Below are 26,106 nucleotides of genomic sequence, written 5' to 3'. Positions count from 1 at the left end.
CAGCCACCCTGCTACAGAGGACGCTGAGGACCCAGAGTACTCTTGACATTAAGGTGAAATGGAGCCTCTGTATGCTCAGGAACCCCCCTATTGCTACTCAGCGCATGGAGGCTCATGAACAAGTTTAGATCAGCCCATGAAAAGACAGGCCACATTTTGTTTATACCAATGTATATGGTACTGTCTGGGTTTTGGACAAAGCGCACAAGGAAAACCGTTTATTGATGGTTTACCATAGGCATCCAGTTGTTCTTCTTTACCTAAGGGTCAGCAGTAACGGTGTCAGGCATGGACAGATGTCCAGGCAGGGAGGAGTCCCTCAGAGCCTCCCACAACTAGCCGAGGACCAGAGCGGGGCTGGGTGCTCTTTCTTCCGAGAATTTAGTCATGTTCCTGGATTTGAAGATCCTAAACGGGACCAGAACCAAGTGACAGCTGGTATTCCAATGATATATTTGGGGTTTTTTGTTGCCTGTGGATTTTGTTGCCCCTTCTGATGAAATTTATCATCCCAGTAGGCCACAAAATCACCACCAAATATTCAGATATCTATGAGAGCTGGATTAAATGGTGACAGACAGAAGGTGACCCTGACATTTGTTTTGTTCCCCAGAACAACAGCAGCCCCCTCACTATGAAGGGAGTAGCACTTTTCATTTGCTTTTCTTTAAAAACAGAAAGAGCCCTAGGGAATCTGGCAGGCCCTAAGGGGAGCAGCTTTGAGTTTCCAAGGCACGAGAGAGAAAGAAAAGGAAAAAGAAAATTGAATGAGAAACTGCATGATCTTGGGCATATTTTTCTTTGAAAATGATTCAAAACCCTTCATGGTTCAGAGGACATTTCCATGGCCTTGACATTTCTCTATCACATTGCAAATGTGGCTCTTATTTTACCAAGTGGACATGAAACTGCTAAAATTAACTGTGTTTTTGTCCTCTGTCTCAATCCTTCAGGCTCTCTCACCTTGCTGGGAGGATTTGAGGTTTTCTATGAGGATGCAGTTCTATTATTTCTCCTTTCCGGCCACTGCTAAAGGCACTAGGGCCACCTCTCACTAAAAGAATGTGGTTTCTGATTTGATTGCAGGGTCAAGTATTGCCTCATTTGAGTATTGACTTAGCTGCTGTAATTAGGGTGTGAGAGGAGCGTGCTCCTGACCAGCACCCCACATTTCTGTCCTCAAATGGCAACACACCTGAAACCAAACAAGAAAGTGTTTTGGAAGCTGCCATCTGTTTGCTTTTTCAATGTGACCTTTGTCTGAATAGTAAGATGTGTCCTGGCTAAGCACACTTCTTCCTAATGAGCTAGAGCAGCCGAGTGTGGGTGTGGGTGTGGGTGTGTGTTTTCTGTTGAAAAGGTATTCAATCCCTTTTCACTGTTCTTTTCGCCATGTAAGGTAGGACTCCTTTCATTCTCCGAGCTTCACTTTGCTTCCCTGTATTAACATTCATACCACATTCTCACGTCCATGTGCTGGTATTTCATGGTATAAAACTAGCTGTGTCTCTGGATAGTGTTTTTATCTTTTTTTAACTTAAAACAATTTTTTTAATGGTTGCCCTGGAGTTTACAATATACATTTTTAACTAGTCTAAGTCCACCTTGAATGACACTCTACCACTTCACCTGTAACAGGCACCTTATAACAACAGCGTATTCCCAGTGACATTGCTATCATTCATTTCACTTTACATATGCGATCCTCGCCTAATACATTGTCACTATCATTACCTTAAATAGTCTTTTTTTTTTTTGAGGTGGAGTCTCATTCACTCTGTCACCCAGGCTGGAGTGCAGTGGTGCAATCCCTGCTCACTGCATCCTCCACCTCCCAGGTTCAAGCGATTCTTGTGCCTCAGCCTCCCGAGTAGCTGAGATTAAAGGCATGCACCAACATGCCTGGCTAATCTTTTGTATTTTTTGTAGAGATAGGGTTCTGCCATGTTGGCCAGGTTGCTTTCGAACTGCTGGCTGCAAGTGATCCACACACCTCAGCCTCCCAAAGTGCTGGGATTACAGGAGTGAGCCACCATGGCCGGCCTTTACTTTGTTTTTGAAGGATGATTTTGCTGGTATAGACTTCTAGACTTGTAGTTTTTTTGTTTGTTTTTGTTTTTTTAATTTGCCTTTCTTTAAAAACAGAAAGAGCCCTAGGAGCCTCACAGCCCTAGAGGAGCAGCTTTGAGTTTCCAAGGCATGAGAGAGAAAGAAATATTTAAATATTTTCAATACTTAAATTTTTATTCCTCTCTCTCCTTGTTTGCAGTTTCTTATGAGCAGTCCCCTGTAATTCTCGTTCTTATTGCTCTATAGGTAAGGTGGGTTCTTCTCACCCCACCCCCAGCCCCCAGCTTCTTCAAAATTTTGTCTTTGGTTTTCCGCAGTTTGGATATGACGTGCCTAGGTATGGTTCTTGCTTGGTATTTTCTGAGCTTCTTGGATCTGTGATTTGATGTCTGTCATTAAGTTTGGAAAGTTCTTGGCCATTAATACTTCAATACCCCTAGCTTCTTTCACAATTTCCTCTCTGTTCTCTCTTCTCCTTTTGGTATTCCAATTATATATATGGTACATCTTTTGCAATTGCTCTACAGTCTTGGATAGTCTGTTCTTTTTTTCCCATTCTTTTTCTCTTTGTTTTTGGTTGGGAAAGTTTGTAATGACCTATCTTTGAGCTCACTGATTCTTCCTTGGCTGTGTCCAGTTTATTCATGAGCCCATCAAAGGCATTCTTCATTTCTGTTACAGTGTTTCTGATTTCTATTATTTCCTTTTGTTTCTTTCTTGGAGTTTCCATCTCTCTGCTTACATTACCCATCTGTTCTTGCATATTGTTTACTTTTTCATTAGAGCCCTTAACATATTAATCATAGTTTTAAAAAGTTCCCTGTCTGATAATTCCAACATCTGTGTCATAGCCCCAGTCTGATTCTGGGGATCTTTTTGGGTCCACTGACCTTGAATCTGTAACTGTATGCCTTTCAGTACATTTGGGACATTTTAGGTAATATCTATTCAAATATTTTTTTTCTGCCCCATTCTTCTTCTTCTTACCTGGAGGTTACTGTTCCCAAACCTTAAGTGTCATTCTGGTTTTTTGTTATCCACGAGGTTGGTTTGCTTCCTCACTGATGCAGAGTAGCATGTTATGTTACTTTACCAGTAGTGGGGCTGGATTTTCTCTATGCCCAGGCTTCTACCTCCATTACCTTATTTATTAGAAAATAAATTGGCCATTACCTTATTTATTAGAAAATAACTGGCCATGATTAGTGATTCTGTCTATTGCTAAGGTGCGGAGCCAGGCTTACAAATAATTTAGAGTATGCCATCTAATACAGTAGCTACTAACTGCATGTGGCTATTTAGATGTAAATTAAAATTAAATAAAATTTAAAATTCACTTTCTGAGTCACAGTAGCCATATTTCAAGTGCTCACTGGCTACATACAGCTAGTGGCTGCTATTCTATCATTGCAGAAAATTCAACTAAACAGCACCAACCTATAGGGATCAAGTTATGATTTTGATACTGTCATCTGAATCACTTTAAGTACTATAAGACTGACATTGGCCGGGTGTGGTGGCTCATGCCTGTAATCCCAGCACTTTGGAAGGCCGAGGTGGGTGGATCACCTGAGGTCAGGAGTTCAAGATCAGCCTGCCCAACATGGTGAAACCCCGTCTCTACAAAAAATACAAAAATTAGCCAAGTGTGGTAGTGTACGCCTGTAATCTTAGCTACTCAGGAGGCTGAGACAAGAGAATCGCTCGAACCAAGGAGGCAGAGGTTGCAGTGGACTGAGATCGCGCCACTGCACTCCAGCCTGGGCAATGAAGCAAGACTCTGTCTCAAAAAAAAAAAAAAGACATTGATATATATATATATATAAATAAATAAAATAAGTACAATATACATGAGAAATAATAGATGGGAGAATAAGTTAAAGCCAAATAATAAAAGCCAATTGCTGTCAAAGTTTGTTCCTACTACTTTCAGGTAACATCAATTTTTTCCCCATGCTTGTTTTATTGCGTTGCATTAAGCTTTCCATTCGTAATTAGGAAATCATTCTTTTCATGTTCTATCTGTGAAGTCAGGACCATCAGCTCTCAAGCAAAGGAAGAGATTCTGATTCTTGGGATCTTTTGACACTTCAGTGGAGGGAGCTTGCTGGAATCTAACAGTGCTAGAAGGTCAGAGTGAAGCCTGCATTGATAACTTCCCAGCATCTCTCGCGTTTTTGCGTAGAACAGCCTTACCTTTCTAGGTAAATGAATTCTGATGCGATTACCAGCTAAGACCTGAAATAAATAGGTAAAGAAAAAAAATCTTGGTCCTTTTAACAGTGATTTGGAGAACAGATCTGTGGCATGTGTGTGTTCTAAGTCTAGCACTTGCATCCTGTGGTTGCTTAAATGGCCTGAAGCCAGAAGCAGGTCAGTTGGAAGTCAGTGTCTTTGAGGGATTCAGTGCTTACGTGGGCTGTGAAGGGTTTCCTTTCTTCTGGACCTGGGCTGGCCTCACTGGAGATGCTCCTTACTGTCCCTGGTGGTTGACGGCAGTAAAAGAGAACTACTACAGCAGGTGGAGGAAACTGGCGGTTCCCCTAGCTTCTTTCATAAGACTATGAAATTGTGGTGCTAAGTTACAGGCACCTCTTACTACTGCCTGTCAGGTGTCCCCAGCCTCCGGGTCATGTCTGTCCTCAGTAGCTCATGTGATGCACATGCATTTGGAAATAGACATCATCCCTTCAGTAGCTCTTAGAGGGAGGCACATTACCCCTTATCCAGGGTTTCTGAATTTCAAGCCTCAATGGTCCACCCTTTTCTGGAGAACCATGTGTTTAGCTTGAACAGGACTTCTGCTCAGCACTTCTAATTTGGCAGATGGACCTCACAGATAGCTCACTCCCACCTTCCTCATTCAAGCCTCCAGCTATGTGAGCTGCATGGTCTCCAGCTACTCCCGGTTGGTGGCCAGTAACCTGGCTCCTGGGTTATTCTATAGTTCAAGAAAATAGGAAGAGACATTTTTAGCAAGTGAGACTAGAAATAGAGAGCAATGTCTATTGACCAATCCATGTATTGTAGTGGGTGGTGGCTTTCAGCTGGAACAGTGTCCACTGCTGGCCAAAAATCCCTTGCGTGTAGTTTACAAATCACTCATGATACTGACATTGATCTTATGATCAGGCCAGCCCACTAGTGTTCCCAGTAGTAGCACAGTTAATTCTAAAGGCATACCTAATGGTTTGTCCTTCAGGTTAGATGCTTTATAATGTTCTTATGCCTAGGAAGTTTACCTAAAAACTTTAAGAACCCATTGGCCAAAACTTCTCAGGATCCCTTCCAGTTCTGTGTTTCTCTTAGTAGGGAATAGAAATTCCTAAATCATCTTTCTCATATAAAATTTCTTTTGAAAGCCATTTTTTTGTTACAAAGTTAATGCTTACTCATAGAAAATATCAAAAATGCCAAAATACCCGAAGAAGAAAATAAAAGTCATCTGCCACCTTATCATTCTGTGATTATTATTATTATTTTTTTTTATTATACTTTAAGTTTTAGGGTACATGTGCACAACGTGCAGGTTTGTTACATATGTATCCATGTGCCATGTTGGTGTGCTGCACCCATTAACTCGTCATTTAACATTAGGTATATCTCCTAATGCTATCCCTCCCCCCTCCCCCAACCCCACAACAGGCCCTGGAGTGTGATGTTCCCCTTCCTGTGTCCATGTGTTCTCATTGTTCAATTCCCACCTATGAGTGAGAACATGCAGTGTTTGGTTTTTTGTCCTTGCGATAGTTTGCTGAGAATGATGGTTTCCAGCTTCATCCATGTCCCTACAAAGGACATGAACTCATCATTTTTTATGGCTGCATAGTATTCCATGGTGTATATGTGCCACATTTTCTTAATCCAGTCTATCATTGTTGGACATTTGGGTTGGTTCCAAGTCTTTGCTATTGTGAATAGTGCCGCAATAAACATACGTGTGCATGTGTCTTTATAGCAGCATGTTTTATAATCCTTTGGGTATATACCCAGTAATGGGATGGCCAGGTCAAATGGTATTTCTAGTTCTAGATCCCTGAGGAATCGCCACACTGACTTCCACAATGGTTGAACTAGTTTACAGTCCCACCAACAGTGTAAAAGTGTTCCTATTTGTCCACATCCTCTCCAGCACCTGTTTTTTCCTGACTTTCTAATGATCTCCATTCTAACTGGTGTGAGATGGTATCTCATTCTCACTGTGGTTTTGATTTGCATTTCTCTGATGGCCAGTGATGATGAGCATTTTTTCATGTGTCTTTTGGTGTCTTTTGGCTGCATAAATGTCTTCTTTTGAGAAGTGTCTGTTTATATCCTTAGCCCACTTTTTGATGGGGTTGTTTGTTTTTTTCTTGTAAATTTGTTTAAGTTCATTGTAGATTCTGGATATTAGCCCTTTGTCAGATGAGTAGATTGCAAAATTTTTCTCCCACTCTGTAGGTTGCCTGTTCATTCTGATGGTAGTTTCTTTTGCTGTGCAGAAGCTCTTTAGTTTAATTAGATCCCATTTGTCAATTTTGGCTTTTGTTGCCATTGCTTTTGGTGTTTTAGACATGAAGTCCTTGCCCACGCCTATGTCCTGAATGGTATTGCCTAGGTTTTCTTCTAGGGTTTTTATGGTTTTAGGTCTGACATTTCAGTCTTTAATCCATCTTGAATTAATTTTTGTATAAGGTGTAAGGAAGGGATCCAGTTTCAGCTTTCTACATATGGCTAGCCAGTTTTCCCAGCACCATTTATTAAATAGGGAATCCTTTCCCCATTGCTTGTCTTTATCGGGTGTGTCAAAGATCAGATAGTTGTAGATGTGTGGTATTATTTCTGAGGGCTCTCTCCTGTTCCATTGGTCTATATCTCTGTTTTGGTATCAGTACCATGCTGTTTTGGTTACTGTAGCCTTGTATAGTTTGAAGTCAGGTAGCGTGATGCCTCCAGCTTTGTTCTTTTGGCTTAGGATTGACTTGGCAATGCGGGCTCTTTTTTTGGTTCCATATGAACTTTAAAGTAGTTTTTTCCAATTCTGTGAAGAAAGTCATTGGTAGCTTGATGGGGGTGGCATTGCATCTATAAATTACCTTGGGCAGTATGGCCATTTTCATGATATTGATTCTTCCTACCCATGAGCATGGAATGTTCTTCCATTTGTTTGTATCCTCTTTTACTTCATTGAGCAGTGGTTTGTAGTTCTCCTTGAAGAGGTCCTTCACATCCCTTGTAAGTTGGATTCCTAGGTATTTTATTCCCTTTGAAGCAATTGTGAATGGGAGTTCACTCATGATTTGGCTCTCTGTTTGTCTGTTATTGGTGTATAAGAATGCTTGTGATTTTTGTACATTGATTTTGTATCCTGAGACTTTGCTGAAGTTGCTTACCAGCTTAAGGAGATTTTGGCTGAGATGATGGGGTTTTCTAGGTATACAATTCATGTCATCTGCAAACAGAGACAATTTGACTTCCTGTTTTCCTAATTGAATACCCTTTATTTCCTTCTCCTGCCTGATTGCCCTGGCCAGAACTTCCAATACTATGTTGAATAGGAGTGGTGAGAGAGGGCATCCCTGTCTTGTGCCAGTTTTCAAAGGGAATGCTTCCAGTTTTCGCCCATTCAATACGGTATTGGCTGTGGGTTTCTCATAGATAGCTCTTATTATTTTGAGATACATCCCATCAGTACCTAATTTATTGAGAGTTTTTAGCATGAAGCGCTGTTGAATTTTGTCAAAGGCCTTTTCTGCATCTACTGAGATAATCATGTGGTTTTTGTCTTTGTTTCTGTTTATATGCTGGATTACGTTTATTGATTTGCGTTTGTTGAACCAGCCTTGCGTCCCAGGGATGAAGCCCACTTGATCATGGTGGATAAGTTTTTTGATGTGCTGCTGGATTTGATTTGCCAATATTTTATTGAGGATTTTTGCATCGATTTTCATCAGGGATATTGGTCTAAAATTCTCTTTTTTGGTTTTGTCTCTGCCCGGCTTTGGTATCAGGATGATGCTGGCCTCATAAAATGAGTTAGGGAGGATTCCCTCTTTTTCTATTGATTGGAATAGTTTCAGAAGGAATGGTACCAGCTCCTCCTTGTACCTCTGGTAGAATTCGGCTGTGAATCCATCTGGTCCTGGACTTTTTTTGGTTGGTAAGCTATTAATTATTGCCTCAATTTCAGAACCTGTTATTGGTCTATTCAGAGATTGAACTTCCTCCTGGTTTAGCCTTGGGAGGGTGTATGTGTCGAGGAATTTATCCATTTTTTTCTAGATTTTCTAGTTCATTTGCATAGAGGTGTGTATAGTATTCTCTGATGATAGTTTTTATTTCTGAGTGATCAGTGGTGATATCCCCTTTATCATTTTTTATTGTGTCTATTTGATTCTTCTCTCTTTTCTTCTTTATTAGTCTTGCTAGCGGTCTATCAATTTTGTTGATCTTTTAAAAAAACCAGCTCCTGGATTCATTGATTTTTTTGAAGGGTTTTTTGTGTCTCTATGTCCTTCAGTTCTGCTGTGATCTTAGTTATTTCTTGCCTTCTGCTAGCATTTGAATGTGTTTGCTCTTGCTTCTCTAGTTCTTTTAATTGTGATGTTAGGGTGTCAGTTTTAGATCTTTCCTGCTTTCTCTTGTGGGCATTTAGTGCTATAAATTTCCCTCTACACACTGCTTTGAATGTGTCCCAGAGATTCTGGTATGTTGTGTCTTTGTTCTCGTTGGTTTCAAAGAACATCTTTATTTCTGTCTTCATTTCGTTATGTACCCAGTAGTCATTCAGGAGCAGGTTGTTCAGTTTCCATGTAGTTGAGCGGTTTTGAGTGAGTTTCTTAATCCTGAGTTCTAGTTTGATTGCACTGTGGTCTGAGAGACAGTTTGTTATAATTTGTGTTCTTTTACATTTCCTGAGGAGTGCTTTACTTCCAACTATGTGATCAGTTTTGGAATAGGTGTGGTGTGGTGCTGAAACGAATGTATATTCTGTTGATTTGGGGTGGAGAGTTCTGTAGATGTCTATTAGGTCTGTTTGGTGTAGAGCTGAGTTCAATTCCTGGATATCCTTGTTGACTTTCTGTCTTGTTTATCTGTCTAATGTTGACGGTGGGGTGTTAAAGTCTCGCATTATTATTGTGTGGGAGTCTAAGTCTCTTTGTAGGTCTCTAAGGACTTGCTCTATGAATCTGGGTGTTCCTGTATTGGGTGCATATATATTTAGGGTAATTAGCTCTTCTTGTGAAATAATCTCTTTACCATTATGTAATGGCCTTCTTTGTCTCTTTTGATGTTTGTTGGTTTAAAGTCTGTTTTATCAGAGACTAGGATTGCAACCCCTGCCTTTTTTTGTTTTCCATTTGCTTGATAGATCCTCCTCCATCTTTTTATTTTGACCCTGTGTGTGTCTCTGCACGTGAGATGGGCCTCCTGAGTACAGCACACTGATGGTTCTTGACTCTTTATCCAATCTACCAGTCTGTGTCTTTTAATTGGAGCATTTAGCCCATTTACATTTAAGGTTAATATTGTTATGTGTGAATTTGATCCTGTCATTATGATGTTAGCTGGTTATTTTGCTCATTAGTTGATGCAGTTTCTTCCTAGCCTCGATGGTCTTTACAATTTGGCATGATTTTGCAGTGGCTGGTACCGGCTTTTCCTTTCTGTGTTTAGTGCTTCCTTCAGGAGCTCTTATAGGGCAGGCCTGGTGGTGACCAAATCTCTCAGCATTTGCTTGTCTGTGAAGTATTTTATTTCTCCTTCACTTATGAAGCTTAGTTTGGCTGGATATGAAATTCTGAGTTGAAAATTCTTTCTTTAAGAATGTTGAATATTGGCCCCCACTCTCTTCTGGCTTGTAGAGTTTCTGCTGAGAGATCCGCTGTTAGTCTGATGGGCTTCCCTTTGTGGGTAACCCGACCTTTCTCTCTGGCTGCCCTTAACGTTTTTTCCTTCATTTCAACTTTGTTGAATCTGAGAATTATGTGTCTTGGAGTTGCTCTTCTCGAGGAGTATCGTAACGTTGGCCTGCCTTGCTAGATTGGGGAAGTTCTCCTGGATAATATCCTGCAGAGTGTTTTCCAAGTTGGTTCCATTCTCCCTGTCACTTTCAGGTACACCAATCAGACGTAGATTTGGTCTTTTCACATAGTCCCATATTTCTTGGAGGCTTTGTTCATTTCTTTTTATTCTTTTTTCTCTAAACTGCTCTTCTCGCTTGATTTCATTCATTTGATCCTCCATCACTGATACCCTTTCTTCCAGTTGATCGAATTGGCTACTCAGGCTTATTCATTTGTCACATAGTTCTCGTGCCATGGTTTTCAGCTCCATCAGGTCCTTTAAGGACTTCTCTGCATTGGTTATTCTAGTTAGCCATTCGTCTAATCTTTTTTCAAGAGTTTTATCTTCTTTGCCATGGGTTCGAACTTTCTCCTTTAGCTCAGAGTAGTTTGATCATTTTAAGCCTTCTTCTCTCAGCTCGTCAAAGTCATCCTCTGTCCAGGTTTGTTCCATTGCTGGTGAGGAGCTGCATTCCTTTGGAGGAGAAGAGGTGCTCTGATTTTTAGAATTTTAAGTTTTTCTGCTCTGTGTTTTCCCCATCTTTATGGTTTTATCTACCTTTGGTCTTTGATGATGGTGATGTATAGATTGGGTTTTGGTGTGGATGTCCTTTCTGTTTGTTAGTTTTCCTTTTAACAGTCAGGACCCTCAGCTGCAGGTCTGTTGGAGTTTGCTGGAGGTCCACTCCAGACCCTGTCTGCCTGAGTATCAGCAGCGGAGGGTGCAGAACAGCGGATATTGGTGAACAGTAAATGTTTCTGCCTGATCGTTCCTCTGGAAGTTTTGTCTCAGGGGAGTACCCGGCTGTGTGAGGTGTCAGTCTGCCCCTACTGGGGGGTGCCTCCCAGTTAGGCTACTTGGGGGTCAGGGACCCACTTGAGGAGGCAGTCTGTCTGTTCTCAGATCTCAAGCTGCATGCTGGGAGAACCACTACTCTCTTCAAAGCTGTCAGACAGGGACATTTAAGTCTGCAGAGGTTTCTGCTGCCTTTTGTTTGGTTATGCCCTGCCCCCAGAAGTGGAGTCTACAGAGGCAGGCAGGCTTCCTTGAGCTACGGTGGGCTCCACCCAGTTCGATCTTCCTGGCCACTTTGTTTACCTACTCAAGCCTCGACAATGGTGGGCACCCCTCCCCCAGCCTCGCTGCCACTTTGCAATTTGATCTCAGACTGCTGTGCTAGCAATGAGCAAGGCTCTGTGGGCGTAGGACCCTCCGAGCCAGGCGTGGGATGTAATCTCCTGGTGTGCCATTTGTTAAGACCATTGGAAAAGCGCATTATTAGGGTGGGAGTGACCTGATTTTCCAGGTGCTGTCTGTCACCCCTTTCCTTGGCTAGGAAAGGGAATTCCCTGACCCCTTGCGCTTCCCGGGGGAGGCGATGCCTCGCCCTGCTTTGGCTCACACTTGGTGTGCTGCATCTACTGTCCTGCATCCACTGTCCAACAATCCCCAGTGAGATGAACCCTGTACCTGAGTTGGAAATGCAGAAATCATTCGTCTTCTGCGTCACTCACGCTGGGAGCTGTAGACTGGAGCTGTTCCTATTCAGCCATCTTGGCTCCACCTCCAATAATTATTATTAACATAATGCTTTGGAATAGTTTTTCTAAACAGGTAATTCTACATCTGTTTCTCTAACTTACAAAGTTGGAGACATACTGTATATATATAGTGTCACCTGTTTTTTTATCATTTAACAGAATATCTTTAACATTTCTCTAAGTCATTCTTTTACTGTGAGCTTTATAATTTCCATCTGCACATCAAATATTTGAAGACTAAATTTATGATCCCAATGCATTAAAAATGTAGAATATTGTAGAATATTGAATTGAAGTAAATGTAAAAGAAAAATACATTCAACCAGGATTCCAAAGCTCATCTTAAGTTCAAAAGCAAAGATTTTAATCTGTGCCAAGAAGATGGAGTTTCTCAAAGGTCAATGTGGGGAACAACTCCAGAATTTCAGTTATTGGTATTGAAGGTAGGGAAACAAGTATGAATAGTCTGCAGGTCCGTAATTTGGGTTAACATCATCCACACAATATAAGAACAAATGGGTTGTTTCTAATAGCTAAAAACTGAAAGTAATATGGTCCCCAGGAATGATGTTGTCTATTCTCCACCCACTGGTTGTCTTTTAGAAAGCTCTTAGGAAGGTGTGCAGGACTTTTACAGGTGGGTTTGGGTGTATGAGGGTAGGCTTTGGGGATATGGTGGCAGACAGAGCCGCAGAGCATGGACTAGCTGTGGTTCCAGCTTGCCTTTCTCGTGTGTGCACAGGGACTTCGCTATCCAGCTGGGCAGGGGAATGAGGGCAGTTAGTCTATGGAAGCATCTGCTTGTGATACAACCCTTTCTTAAGAAGGTGGCCTGCGCTGAGTGTATCAGGAAGCACATCCATGGAGGTGGCACTGCCATGGCATATTGACTCTTACTGAAATCTTTTGCTTTTACTAAAGTCTATCCATTTAGAGTCTAGATCTGAGGGAATAGAAACTCCTCTGTTAGGCTTTAGATTTAGTTTAGTTTAACTTTTGGATGACAAATGCATGCATCATAGATCTCGGCAATACTAGCTGGTTTTCTTTTTTTTTTTCAGTAAACTGGATTTTTAATATAGCATAAATCATGATGTGAAGATTCAATTAGAAAATGTAATTTAACTGTCTCAAATTTTAATTTTTTTTTTTTTTTTTTTTTAGTGAAAGAGCTGGGTCCAGAGGGGTCACTGCCTTCTGGTCCCGTGATGCCAACAATGCACTGGATATACCAGCATTTATTTTATTTTATTTTATTTTTATTTTATTATTATTATTTTATTTTTTATTATTATACTTTAGGTTTTAGGGTACATGTGCACAATGTGCAGGTTTGTTACATATGTATCTATGTGCCATGTTGTTTTGCTGCACCCATTAACTCGTCATTTAGCATTAGGTATATCTCCTAATGCTGTCCCTCCCCCCTCCCCCCACTCCACAACAGTCCCCGGAGTGTGATGTTCCCCTTCCTGTGTCCATGAGTTCTCATTGTTCAATTCCCACCTATGAGTGAGAACATGTGGTGTTTGGTTTTTTGTCCTTGTGATAGTTTACTGAGAATGATGTTTTCCAGTTTCATCCATGTCCCTACAAAGGACATGAACTCATCATTTTTTATGTGTCCATGAGTTCTCATTGTTCAATTCCCACCTATGAGTGAGAACATGTGGTGTTTGGTTTTTTGTCCTTGTGATAGTTTACTGAGAATGATGTTTTCCAGTTTCATCCATGTCCCTACAAAGGACATGAACTCATCATTTTTTATGGCTGCATAGTATTCCATGGTGTATATGTGCCACATTTTCTTAATCTAGTCTATCGTTGTTGGACATTTGGGTTGGTTCCAAGTCTTTGCTATTGTGAATAGTGCCGCAATAAACATACGTGTGCATGTGTCTTTATAGCAGCATGATTTATAGTCCTTTGGGTATATACCCAGTAATGGGATGGCTGGGTCAAATGGTATTTCTAGTTCTAGATCCCTGAGGAATCGCCACACTGACTTCCACAATGGTTGAACTAGTTTACAGTCCCACCAACAGTGTAAAAGTGTTCCTATTTGTCCACATCCTCTCCAGCACCTGTTGTTTCCTGACTTTTTAATGATGGCCATTCTAACTGGTGTGAGATGGTATCTCACTGTGGTTTTGATTTGCATTTCTCTGATGGCCAGTGATGATAAGCATTTTTTCATGTGTCTTTTGGTGTCTTTTGGCTGCATAAATGTCTTCTTTTGAGAAGTGTCTTTCATGTCCTTTGCCCACTTTTTGATGGGGTTGTTTGTTTTTTTCTTGTAAATTTGTTTGAGTTCATTGTAGATTCTGGATATTAGCCCTTTGTCAGATGAGTAGGTTGCAAAAATTTTCTCCCATTCTGTAGGTTGCCTGTTCACTTTGATGGTAGTTTCTTTTGCTGTGCAGAAGCTCTTTAGTTTAATTAGATCCCATTTGTCAATTTTGGCTTTTGTTGCCATTGCTTTTGGTGTTTTAGAGAATGTGAAGGACCTCTTCAAGGAGAACTACAAACCACTGCTCAATGAAATAAAAGAGGATACAAACAAATGGAAGAACATTCCATGCTCATGGGTTGGAAGAATCAATATCGTGAAAATGGCCATACTGCCCAAGGTAATTTATAGATTCAATGCCATCCCCATCAAGCTACCAGTGACTTTCTTCACAGAATCGGAAAAGACTACTTTAAAGTTCATATGGAACCAAAAAAGAGCCCTCACTGCCAAGTCAATCCTAAGCCAAAAGAACAAAGCTGGAGGCATCACGCTACCTGACTTCAAACTATACTACAAGGCTACAGTAACCAAAACAGCATGGTACTGGTACCACAACAGAGACATAGATCAATGGAACAGAACAGAGCCCTCAGAAATGATGCCGCATATCTACAACTATCTGATCTTTGACAAACCTGACAAAAGCAAGAAATGGGGAAAGGATTCCCTATTTAATAAATGGTGCTGGGAAAACTGGCTAGCCATATGTAGAAAGCTGAAACTGGATCCCTTCCTTACACCTGATACAAAAATTAATTCAAGATGGATTAAAGACTTAAATGTTAGACCTAAAGCCATTAAAATCCTACAAGAAAACCTAGGCAATACCATTCAGGACATAGGCGTGGACTAGCTGGTTTTTGTTATAGCCTCAGAATTACAAAAGTAAACCCTGAGACACTTGGACTTCTGTACCAAACAGCCAGGCATCCTTTGAGTAGTATTTAAAATGTTGCAAGACTAAGCATTTAGTTTATTCCTTGTCCCTGCATTTCCTTAAGCTCCCATCCCTCTACCTCCCTCATTGTTAAAAGGATTTGGAAATCATGCTTTTGTATCTCTTTTCTAGGAATTTGTTCATTTCGTCTATGTTGTCTAATTTGTGAGTCGAAAGTTGCTTGTGATATATTGCTTTTATCTTTTTAATGTCTGTAATGTCTGTACTGATGTTGCCTCTTTGGTTCCTGATATTGATAATTTGTGTCTTCTCTCTTTTCTGGGTAAGTCTGACCAGAGACTTATCTATTTTATTGATCTTTTTATTTTTATTTTTTCTCTCTTGCCTTTTTCTGTTTGAAATGTCATCAGTTTCTGCTCCTTATTATTCTCTTCCTTCTCTGCTTGTTTTGGATTTACTTTGCTTTTATTCTTCAATTTCTTAAGGTAGAAACCCAGATTATTGATTTGATAACTTTTTTCTTTTCTAATATAAGCATTTAATGCTGTGAATTTCCCTCTAAGCCCTGCCTTAGGTGAATATAACAAATTATGATATGTTGTGTTTTCATTTACTTCAAAGTATTTTGTATTTTGCGTGGTGACTTCTCTTTGATGCAAAAGCCATTTAGAAGTGTGTTCAGATATTTGGCTTGGTGTCTTTTGCTCTAAGAATGGAGTTGTAATGAACTGGAGACTCTTTGAGGAGAAGGTATTTGGGTTTATACATGGCAGGTTTTTCATTGAAGTGATACACTGATGCTGGTGTCACTGTATGAGCTTGAAAACATATCTTCAGCTGCTTAGTTACTCTTCTATGCCTATGCTAATAGAATCTGAAGGCAAATATTGGAATCCTTCTTAATAACATGTCTTCTTTGGTCTTTTTAGTGTGTTATCATTGGGCAGAACTGGATCCTGAAAAATTCAAGATGCTAAGCACCTACACTACTTTAAGAATTTGGAACTGAAACATGAAGAGGAAGACAGAAATAAGAAGTTGGGAACCTGAATAGCTCTGCAAAAAACACCAAAGGACCGTTTTATCGTTTTCTGTTGTTGCTGTGGTGGAGTGATGCAGTGGGCACTGCCGGTGGGCCAGGGGGTGGGTGCGCACGTGGTAGAAGGTGTGCGCTCGTGCCTCCCCCACAGAAAGGCTTTGTTGGTTTCTACCACATCTTGGCTTGCTTTTGGAACAGGCTGGCCCAGCATCATTTGTCATCAAGTCCACTGTGGTGTATTCTGCGTGTCCATGGCGGGAGTTCTCCACTACACTCACACTGTCCATGTTCTTTTTATTGCCAGGGCCCATGTGGAAGTGTCAAGAGAGCAATCATCAGTGATAATGTATTGTGTGAGACCTTTGCATCTTGTAAATTTTCTCTTTTTTTCTAAAAATAAATAATAATAAAATCCTAAATTCAACAAACCACTTTATTATCAAATTCTGCTCTGTTTCTGCATAACGATGATGTCCATAGAAATGCAATGTGTCTGACCTCTCTCTATGCATATCTACACTTCTTTTCAAATAAGCCTCTCGCAAGAGGGCCTTCTCTAACTGGCCCACACAGGCTCCTGAGTCCAGGTGGGAGCCTGTCTATCCAGTTTACAATTGATGACATGGTACTTGGAAGTAAGATGTCAGGAAAAGGGAGTGTCGGTCGGAAGAGAGTCCGGTTTCAGAATGGCCACACTGTTCTGAGACCAAGTGTGGAGCCACATCTGGTGTATCCACCTTTGGGAGGTGGAGGAAGGCCTCAGCATGGTGGGTGGTGCAGATACTCTTTATCCAGTAGCTACATGGTTGTCCATGTATCCAAGTCACCACACCCAGCACTCACATTCTGCCAAAGTAGTTTCTCAGTTCAATTTCAGTCTACTGGTGGCACACTCAGAGTAGTCATTTTCTGACACATGATTTAATAGCTTTATTTATATATCTAATAATGCTCACATGTATGCTCTCTGGAAAATATTTTTGTATATAGAAGAGACATCCTTATTTGTGATTTTTATAATACTGAAACTCTGTCTTCCGTGACCTTTATAATAACTTCTGAATCCATCTAGTCTGACCCAGTCATCTACTTCAAATGATAATAAATCAGAAAATGTGGAAAACAAAAAAGCTCAAAACACATCTCTTGGAATATAAAGTTGGAAAAGGGTCTGCCAGACTGCTTTGTTCTAAACCAATTCAGATGGTCCAGTATAATTCACAGTGGTTTAAACCTCTAGATTTGAAGTCATTACATCCCAGATGCAGACCCTGGCCAGCTCCCTAAGCTGTGTGGGCAGTGAGGTCCCAGAAGCTCTGCTGTTTGAGTTATCTAAGCAGGGTTTTACAGAGTGAATTCAAATTCACTTTAAAGCTACTTGAACCTACATGTCAATAAACTCAGTTGTAGGGTTTGGCTTGCTGGATAACTGTCATGTTTCTCCACCACAGCATTTTATTGCCACCAATTAATGCTTATTGAACAGTTGCAGCCTGTCCTTGTAGTAAGGAGTAACGAGATTGCATAGAGATACGATCTAAGGATCATGACATTTGGATGGTAGTAAAACGCTAAAGGCCTTCGTTGGTCACAGCCCAGTTCCTGGCTCCCATTCTAAAGGGACAGAGACATACCAGAGACTGAGCACCATGTGGTCAAGTTGCTGAAGGATCTGAAACCATAAAGGAAGAGCTGAAGGAGGTGGGGCTGTTTCATCTGGGAGGGGAACTCTAAATGTTTGAAAGATGTGGAAGAGAAGCTGGGTCAGGAACAAAAATAGGAGCAATGGGTGTAAGTTACATCAATGTAGATTCTGGCATTCTAACAACATGATTCAAAAGTGGAAGGTGATGTTGGGAGCTTTTGGCGTTTGAGCAGAAATTCTGAGCCTATGTGTGTGAGGGGGGATCTTTGATTAATTAAAACATCTTCCTCACAGTACGCAGGAACATTGTAAAAGAAAGCGTTTACTACTTTTGTAAACATTTTGGATTGAAGAGAACTTTCCCATCATCCTGAAAATCACTTTCAACTCCTGGGATCAGAGAAATAGCAGTGAATACACCAAAGTCTGGCCTAAGAGGGTCAGATCTAACCACAGGGCCAGGTTATATAGAAAAATGAAAGCTCAAGAAGAAACCCCATAATATCTGCAGCTGCCTCAAAAAGGTGGTTAATTTCCACCCCCATCTACTCTCCTGAAGGTCGTTTCCTGGTTGCTTTGAAACTAATGGCTAAAATTAGATTTTGGGTGGCATTCTTGCAGAGAATAAATCTCTCAGTCTTTACATCTCTCCCAACATCCCTGCCTCCTTCTTTCTGCTTATTTATAAAGCATACTGTTTATTGTCCGTTAAAACATCATTTGAATGAGGATGGGAGAGGAGAATCGTACCATGTATGGCTTTTCTGAGAAGCCTTGGCAGATCACAGACCCAGGACTTTAAACAGAGTGCTGTGCGATAACACTGCATAGCAGGACCCATTTAATCTTGCCTTTCGTGGTTTACTTTATAGGAGACCAAGCTCTTGTGGCTACACAAAACATAGACCAAATAAAGGCATCTTTAGGGGCTGGATGTCCGTAGCAGCACCTCATGGTTAGTGGTCCCAGGGAGGGCATTTTCTCTACCAAGCAGTGTCGTGGCTCAGATGGGTGCCAGCTGGCATATATATGGACAATTTGGCATTTCATTGATTTGATCGTAAGGAACAAATAGTTCTGCAAACACCCTGTTTCCTTTGATATGGTATCATTTGAGTAACTCCAAAGCCAGAGAGGCAGTCTTTTCTGTCTCTGGTTTGTCAGATTTTCTGCCATTTTTCAGCCAGGCACTTTAAGAATTCTTAATTTGTTGTTCATTATTGATTCAGGTCCTTTAAAAATAGAGTTAAAGACCCTCATCTCAGAAGACATGGACTAATATCAAAAGTAGAGCCAACCACTGGCTGCATCAGAAAAGAAGAGGGAGGCCGGGCGTGGTGGCTCACACCTGTAATCCCAGCACTTTGGGAGGCCGAGGTGGGCGGATCACGAGGTCAGGAGATCAAGACCATCCTGGCTAACACGGTGAAACCCCATCTCTACTAAAAATACAAAAAATTAGCCGGGCGTGGTGGCGGGTGCCTATAGTCCCAGCTACTCGGGAGGCTGAGGCAGGAGAATGGGGTGAACCCAGGAGGCGGAGCTTGCAGTGAGCCGAGATCACGCCACTGCACTCCAGCCTGGGCGACAGAGCAAGACTCTGTCAAAAAAAAAAAAAAAAAAAAAAGAAGAGGGAAAGCCCTGTTTCCCTGTTTTGAGGGGAGTCTGACTTCTGCAGACGATGTTTTCATTCTCTCCTAGGTTACAGACACCAACGTATTAAATATTTGGAGGTTCTAGGAAACAAAACCTTAAATTCCCATTAGGAAAGTATCTATTAATGATGGTATTTTAGTTCTGTTAAATCTAAATTACTATGTTAGTTTTGATAATATGCTTAATATTTGTAGGGGCCTTAAAAATAACTTGTTTTTGAATGTTCCCTGAGGGTGGATGAGTTAGAGGCTCCATCACTGAGCAGGAAACACATTAGGGGTGGTCTGTTGAAGACGCCGCAGCTGACAGTCCCCTGCAGCAGAGAGATGGGCTCGGACCCAGGCTGGGGTCTGAAAAGGTGGCCTCCCAAGGGAGCAGAGTTCAGTAGGAAGAGTTGACCAGGTGACAGGAGGGCATAGAGGAGTGTGAAACAACCGGCGGAGCTGCCACAAGGTGTGAGAGGAGGGGAGTTTCGACGTCTGCTCGCAGGTCGGTAGGACTGGACTTGAGGGGAGAGGGAGCACATAGAGGAACGGGGACATAAACAAGACTTCGTAGGTGATCAGGGAATGGACCGCAGAGGTCTTGTAAGTCATGATAATGTGTTTAGGCTCTGTCATGCCCCACTTCTTGTCTTCTCCAGGCTGATTTGTTCTAGTTCTTCAGCAGTTTCTTATGTGATGTGACTGTCAAGCCACCCTGGAGAACGGGATGCAGCTCTGCCAATGTGGTGTGATGAAGGCCCACGATGTGGGCAGTGGTGTTGTGGTCTCGACAGGCCATGGGATTGCACAGACTTGGGGTCAAATCCTGGCCTTGCTATTGACCTGCTGCATGGCCTCAGGACAGTTTATTCAATTATTCAGCCTTCTACGCTTCTGTTCCCTCATCTGTCAGAAGGAGGAAGTGCTTGCCACGTGGAGCATGGTCGTAAGAGTAAAGGAAGAAGAGGCTCAAATTCAGCACAGTGTGAACAGTCCGCGTTCCTGTGGCTGCATCACATCTCTGGCTTCCACTGAACCTGTGTCTGCAGGTCACTGAACCCCCAGGTTTTCTCCATGTAACCACTGTCCTCCACCAGTGAAGAACCAAAAGAAGAACTTGATCTTATGCCTGTTGGGCTGGGCCTGTGGTCTGGTCTATTGAAATATTTCCAGTGTCACGTTGGTGATTCCTCTCAGCTCTGAGTCAACCTCTAACCTGTTTCCTCTGTCTTTAAGTCTTGGCTAAACACAGTTCACAGGATAGAGCTGGTGCTCCATTTGGAATCCTCTTTCAGATCAATAGGTGCATTACTTCAATTCCCATCCAACCCTCATTCCTCCTTCCCATGTTGCCCCTTCTTGCTGAAATCAAGCCATACTATTTTCACAGTATTTTGATGATTAATCCAATGATCCCATCAAAAAATATTAGTTCCACACAATGCGTTATTTGTGAATTCATTCTCACTTCCAATGATCACTGTGTTCTTTTCCACAGGCTCATGAGCCATCTGTTTAATCATCTATTCTAGAATGATTTTAGGAGCCCACATCTAACTGGGCTGTCTGCAGTCTCTGGGATCCATCTTGTTGAAACTGGGATTTTTTTCACGTGTTCAGTTTTCTGTCCCCTCTCTTCAGAATTTTTTTTTTTGAGAAGGAGTTTCGCTCTTGTTGCCCAGGCTGGAGTGCAGTGGCGCGCTCATCACAACCTCCGCCTCCTAGCTTCAAGTGGTTCTCCTACCTCAGTCTCCCCAGTAGCTGGAATTACAGGCATGTACCACCATGCCTGGCTAATTTTTTGTATTTTTAGTAGAGGCGGGGTTTCTCCATGTTGGTCAGGCTGGTCTTGAACTCCCGCCCTCAGGTGATCCTCCCGCCTTGGCCTCCCAAAGTGCTGAGATTACAGGTGTAAGCCACTGAGCTCGGCCTCTTCAGAATATTTTTAAAAGTTGTCAGTGGTAACTGCCCCATGCCCATGTGGACATCTTCAAGTTCTCTCAGAGCTTTTGAAACCTCAGTTCATTCAGAGTCCCTCATAAGGCTATCCCCTCATCTACTGGGCTTTGAGTGCCCTTTTATGATGTTTATTTTGCCTTTTTTGAGTTTGAAACATTTGCTTACAAGAGTAGATGAAATAACTAACTGAATTTGAACCCGTAGCCATGGCCAGAAGCTAGTCTAAGACCTGTACCTGTGTCAGCTCTTGTAATCCGCACCTCTCTTTCATTATTCCCATTTTACAGTTGAGGAAGTTGAGATAGAGAAATGAAGTGGCTGTCAGGAACTGTGAAGGGTGAATCTTACTCTACTAACCAGTAGACAGTCAGTCTGCTGCAGTATCCTGGGTGCTGGCAGGAGACAGGAGATGCTGGGCCAGGGTCAGGGCTGAGCTTTATTACAGCAACAGCAGGATCTAGTGTCAGCGTTTATGCCAGCTCCCTAACCTTAATTTCAAACGGTGACACCTTCACACACAGTGGGTTGTGCTACAGAAGAATCCCAAGTGTAGAGAATCCAAATCTTCTTTGGAATCCAAATCGTCTTTGCCCTGAGAGAGCCACTCTCTCTCTTCCAGGGCTGCCGACTATAGAAACATCCTTGGAAAGAGTCCTAGAGCAGAGGTGGCCAATACCACGGCTCACCAGCTATGAAGAAACAATAGAGACCCACAGAGAATTGTCTCCCAAAAGGAACTTAACCAAAATCACTCCATTAGGAGGTGGTGGTGTCAGGATTCAAAGCTAGGCCATTGGGTCCCAGAGTCTGTCCTTATAGCCCTTCTCCCACCATGCTTCCCCCAGGACAACTCAGTGCAGGAAGGAGGTGCTGAGCTGTGGCACCATGTCTAACTGGTCACCAGCACCTTCACACAATGATTATTTTACTTGTGATTGTGCACTGAACATTGCTCTCGTTTGAATCCCTCCCCTTTTCACCACTCCAGCCTGCTGAATCAGAAACTGAGGGTGCAGCCAAGAAATCTAGGTATTTACTCATTTATCTTTATTTTTTGTGGGTACATAGTAGGTATATATGTTTATGGGGTACCTGAGACATTTTGATACAGGTATGTGATGCATAATAACCACATCAGGGTAAATGGAGTATTCACCACCTCCAGCATTTGTCCTTTCTTTGTGTTACAAACAACCCAATTATACTCTTTTAGTTATTTTAAAATGCATACTAAATTATTATTGACTGTAGTCACGCTGTTGTGCTATCAAATACTAAATCTTATTCATTCTCTCTAACTTTTTTACACATTAGCCATCCCCACTGCCCTCCCCACTACTCTCCCCACCATTACCTTTCCTAGCCTCTGGTAACCATCATTGTACTCTCTATCTCTATAAGTTCAATTGTTTTAATATTTTTAGCTCCCACAAATAAGTGAGAATGTGCAATGTTTATCTTTCTCTGCCTAGCTTATTTCACTTAACATAATGATGTCCAGCTCCATCCATGTTTTTGCAAATGACGTGATCTCATTCTTTTGTATGGCTGAATAGCACTCTATTGTGTATAAGTACCACATATTCTTTGTCCATTCACCTGCTGGTAGACACAGGTTGCTTCTAAATCTTGGGTATTGTGACTAGTGCTGCAATAAACATAGGAGTGCAAATATCTCTTAGATATACTAATTTCCTTTCTTTTGGGTATGTACCCAGCAGTGGGATTGCTAGGTCATGTGGTAGTTCTATTTTTAGTTTTTTGAGGAACCTCCAAACTGTTCTCTATACTGATTATACTATTTACATTCCCACCAACAATGTGTGAGGGTCCTCTTTTCTCCACATCCTTGCCAGCATTTGTTACTGCCTTTCTTTTGGATAAACACCATATTAACTTAAGTGAGATGATATTTCATTTTAGCTTTGATTTGCATATCTTGGATAATCAATGATGTTGAGATATGTTCCTTCTATACCCAGTTTTTTTTAGTCATGTTGAATTTTATCAAATGCTTTTTTTTAGCATCAATTGAAATGATGCTGAAATGATCATATGGATTTTTTGTCCTTCATTCTGTTTCTTTGATGTATTACATTGATTGATTTGTGTATATTGAACCATCCTTGTATCCCTGGGATAAATCCCACTTGCTCATGATGAATGATCTGTTTAATGTGTTGTTGAATTTGGTTTGCTAGTATTTGGTTGAGGATTTTTTGCATTAGTGTTCATCACGAATATTGGCCTGTTGTTTAATTTTTTTGATAGGTCTTTGTCTGGTTTTGGTATCAGGGTAATACTGGCCTCACAGAATAATTTTGAAAGTATTCCCTCCTCTATTTTTTGGAATAGTTTGAGTAGGATTGATATTAGTTTTTTAAATGTTTGGTAAAATTCAGTAGTGAAGTCATTGGGTCCCAGGCTTTTCTTTGCTGAGATACTTTTTATTATGGCTTTTATTTCATTACTTGTTATTTATCTGCTCAGGTTTTGGATTTCTTTATGGTTCAATTTTGATAGGTTGTACGTGTCTAGGAATTCATCCATTTCTTACAGGTTTTCCAATTTATTGATATATAGTTGTTCATAGTAGCCTCTAATAATCCTTTGAATTTCTGTGGTATCAGTTGCAATGTCTCCTTTCTCATCTCAGATTTTATTTATTTGAGTCTTCTATCTTTTTTCTTAGTTGGGTTAAGGGTCTGTTGATTTTGTTTATCTTTTCAAAAAATCAACTTTTCCTTTTGTTGATCTTTTGTATTTTTAAATTTAAATTTCATTTATTTCTGCTCTGATCTTTATGATTTCTTTTCTTCTAATTTTTGATTTTGTTTACTCTTGCTTTTCTATTTATTTAAGATTCATCATTAGGTTGTTTATTTGAAGTTTTTCTACTTTTTTGATGTAGGTGCTTATTGCGATAAACTTTCCTCTTAGTACTGCTTTCACTGTATACCATAGTTTTTGGCATGTTGCGTTTCCATCCTCATTTGTTTCAAGAAATTCTTAAATTTTGTGCTTAATTTCTTTGTGGACCCACTGGTCATTGAGGAGCACATTGTTTAATTTCCATGTGTTTATATGATTTCCAAAATTATTGTTATTGATTTGTAGTTTTATTCTGTTGTGGCCAGAGAAGATATTTGATATAATTTCATGTTTTTGAATGTTTTATTACTTGTTTTGTGGTCTAATATATGGTGTATCCTTGAGAATGATCCATGTGCTGAGGAGAAAAATGTGTATTCTGCAGCCATTGGATGAAATGTTCTGTAAATATCTATTAGGTCCATTTGGTCTATAGTGCAGATTAAGTCTAATTTTTCTTTGCAGATTTTCTGTCTGGGTGATCTGTCCAATGCTGAGAGTGGGGTGTTGAAGTCTTCAGCTATTAATGCATTGGGATCTGTCTTTCTCTTTAGCTCTAATAATATTTGCTTTATATATCTGGGTGCTTCAGTGTTGGGTGCATATATATTTAGAATTGTTGTGTCTTTTTGCTGAATTGACCTCTTTATAAATATATAATAATGTTCTTTGTCTTTTTTTTTACAGTTTTGGTCTTGAAATCTATTTTGTCTCACATGAGAAAAGCTACTCCTGCTCTTTTTAAGTTTCCATCAGCATGGAATACATTTTTCCATCCCTTTACTTTTAGTCTATGTGTGTCAATAACTGAAGTGTGTTTCTTGCAGGCAACAGATTGTTGGGTCTTGTTTTTTAATCCATTCAGCTACTCTATGCCTTTTTATTGGATAATTTAGTTCATTTACATTCAATGTTATTATTGATAAGTAAGGACTTACTTCTTCCATTTTGCTATTTGTTTTATGATTGTTTTGTGGTCTTCTTTCTTCTTTCCTTCTTTCCAGTTGTCCTTTTAGTCAACGTGATTTTCTCAGGTGATGTTTTAATTTCTTGATTTTTATTTTTTTGTGTATCTGTTGTATTTTTTTTATTTGAGGTTACCATGAGGCTTACGAATAATATCTTATAACCCATTATTTTAAACTGATGACAACTTAACACTGATTGCATAGAGCAAACAAGCAAAGAGAAAACTAATAAAATCTCTACACTTTAACTTCATCCCCTCACTTTTTAACTTTTTGTTGTTTCTATTTATATCTTATTATACTGTTTATGTCTTGAAAAGTTGTTATTTTTGATAGGACCAGTTTTAGTCTTTCTACTCAAGATATGAGTAGTTTATATACCACAATTACAATATTATAATATTCTGTGTTTCTGTGTACTTAGTATTACCAGGGAGTTTTTTTGTTGGTTTGTTTTGTTTTCTTTTACCTTTAGATGAGTTCTTATTGGCCATTAATGTTTTTTTCTTTCAGATTCAAAAACTCCTTTTAGCATTTCTTGTAGGACATGTCTGGTCTTGATGAAATCTCTCAGCTTTTTCTTTTCTTTTCTTTTTTTGGTCTGGGGAGCCTTTATTTTTTCTCTATGTTTGAAGGATATCTTAACTGGGTATACTATTCTAGAATGAAAGTTTTTTTTCAGCCCTTTAAATATGTCATGCCACTCTCCTGGCCTGTAAGGTTTTCAATGAGAAGTCTGTTGCCAGACGTATTGGAGCTTTGCTGTGTATTATTTGTTTCTTTTCTCTTGCTGTTTTTAGGATTATTTCTTTACCCTTGACCTTTGGAAGTCTGATTATTAGATGTCTTGGGGTAGTCTTTTTTGGGTTAAATCGGCTTAGTGTTCTATAACCTTCTTGTACTTGAATACTAGCATCTGTCTCTAGGTTTGGGAAGTTCTCTGTTATTATTCATTTGAATAAACATTCTACCCCAATCTCTCTCTCTACTTCCTATCTAAGGTCAATAACTCTTAGATTTGCCCTTTTGAGACTATTTTCTAGATCTTGTAGGTAGGCTTCATTTAAAAAAAAATTCTTTCTGTTTGTCTCCTCTGTGTATTTTCAAATAGACTGTCATCAAGCTCACTAATTCTT

General features: G+C 40.4%; 1 protein-coding gene across 1 annotated transcript in view; it reads left to right on the top strand.

The window, feature by feature from the left end:
- DTD1 (D-aminoacyl-tRNA deacylase 1) overlaps positions 1-16,318 on the top strand; it is a 178,541-nt gene extending 162,223 nt beyond the window's left edge. Inside the window, exon 6 of the mRNA XM_055265321.2 lies at positions 15,778-16,318. The gene's annotated coding sequence lies outside the window, so the exon portion shown is untranslated. The remainder of the gene's footprint in view (positions 1-15,777) is intronic.
- Positions 16,319-26,106: the final 9,788 nt, after the last annotated feature.

This window comes from Symphalangus syndactylus, chromosome 24 (genome assembly GCF_028878055.3).
Source record: "Symphalangus syndactylus isolate Jambi chromosome 24, NHGRI_mSymSyn1-v2.1_pri, whole genome shotgun sequence".
NCBI classification, from domain to species: Eukaryota; Metazoa; Chordata; class Mammalia; order Primates; family Hylobatidae; genus Symphalangus; species Symphalangus syndactylus.
Note: the sequence above shows the minus strand (reverse complement) of the source record. Positions and strands in the feature narration are given on the sequence as shown.